Consider the following 2,052-nt stretch of genomic DNA (forward strand, 5'->3'; position numbering starts at 1 on the left):
CCCCCCCACTGCCGGTCTGGTCACCCCCAACTGCCCACCACCACTGGCCTGGTCTCCGCCCCCCTCTGCCAGCCTGGTCTCCCCTCACTGCTCCCCCTGCTGGCCTGGTCGCCCCACGCAGCCTGCTGTTCGGTCATTTGGTCGTCCCTCACTGCCCCCCCTGCCAGCCTGGTCACTCCACACAGCCTGCTGTTCAGTCGTTTGGTCACCCCTTACTGCCCCACCCCCCCTGCCGGCCTGGTCACCCCACACAGCCTGCTGTTCAGTCATTGAGTGAGGGCGTCCCAACCAATTTGCATATTCCTCTATTATTAGTATAGATTGCCTCTGGCCAAGCCTGGAGGTGAGGGTGCAGAATTCATGGCAGGAGCTAAAGTGGTGATGTTATTCTATTACTAGAGGCCCGGTGCACAAAATTGGTGCACAGGGGGGAGGTCCCTCAGCCCAGCCTGCACCCTCTTGCAATCTGGGACACCTCAGGGGATATCCGACTGCTGATTTAGGCCCTATCCTGCAGGATTGGCAGTCAAATATCCTCTTGCAATCGGGACCGCTGGCTCCTAGCCGCTTGCCTGCCTGATCTCCCCTAACCACTCTGCCTGCCTGCCTCATCGCCCCTAACCACTGTGCCTGCTTGCTTGATCACCCCAACCACTCACCAGTCCACCTGATCACCCCTAACCTCTCGCCTGCCTGCCTGATTGCCCCTAACCTCCTCTGCCTGCCTGACTGATCGCCTCTAACCACTCTGCCTGCCTGTTTGATCTCCCCTAACCACTCTGCCTGCCTGCTTTATTGTCCCTAACCACTCACCTACCTGCCTGATCGCCCCTAACCACTCTGCCTGCCTGCTTCATCACCCCAAACCACTCGCCTGCCTGCCTGATAGCCCCTAACCACCTCTGCCTCGGCCTCTGCCACCGCGGCTTTGTCCAGAAGGACATCTGGATGTCCAGAAGGTCGTTCAGCTGTCTGGTCTAATTAGCATATTACACTTTTATTAGTATAGATGCTTAAATATGTTTATAAATTGAAGAGGATAGGCTTTCTTTTGCCATGACATTTTAAAAATATTTGGTTCCATTGAGTCTTCTGGATCATATAGCCTAAGGTTGGCTTCTATGGTAGCTACAGAATTCACTCAAAACTACTAGTTACTCAATAAATCACTCAAATGAGAACATTAAAATAGAGTCTATGTTTACTCCTGAATCTAAAGTGGCCCATATGCCTCTTTCAAAGGGTAGAATATATAAGGTGAAGCAACTTACCCTTCACCTTGGTAGAAATATTGTGGCATGCCCTGGACTACTAGAATCTTAGAAACTTTATTATTGTGGCAGGCTCCTGAATCTTTTAAGGGCTTATATTCCACCCTGTGTGATGTATTTGTTGTACCAAGGCATGTAGAGTGTTTGGTACTTGCTACACATGAAGTGGAATACCTGAGAGATACAGATAACTAAAACTTTCGCTCTTTGGTAGCTGTGAAGCTGGGCAGATCTGGCCCAGCTGAGGATGTCGGATCTCATTGTCCTCCCAGCACTTCCACCCTCCCCTGAAGGCCCTCTATAAAATAGATTGATCCAAGAGAGAGGGGGCAGGGGAGAGAGAGAGAGAGACAACAGAGAACCCGTAAATTGACCCAAGCCATTACACTCAATTAATATTTGATAAAGGAGGCAAGAGGATGCAATGGGTTCAAGACAATCTCTTCAATAAATGGTGTTGGGAAAATTGGACAGATATATGCAAAAAAAGAAAAAAGAAAAAGAAACTAGACTACCAACTTATACCAAAGACAAAAATAAACTCAAAATGGATAAAAGACTTAAATGTAAGATGTGGAACCATAAAAATTCTAGAAGAAACCATTGGCAGAAAAATTTCAGACATCTCTTACAGCAATATGTTTACAGTTACATCTCCTAGGACAGTGATGGCGAACCTTTTGAGCTCGGTGTGCCAGCATTTTGAAAAACCCTAACTTTACTCTGGTGCCGTGTCACATATAGAAATTTTTTGATATTTGCAACCATAGTAAAACAAAGA

This window comes from Myotis brandtii, unplaced genomic scaffold, assembly GCF_000412655.1.
Source record: "Myotis brandtii unplaced genomic scaffold, ASM41265v1 scaffold266, whole genome shotgun sequence".
NCBI classification, from domain to species: domain Eukaryota; kingdom Metazoa; phylum Chordata; class Mammalia; order Chiroptera; family Vespertilionidae; genus Myotis; species Myotis brandtii.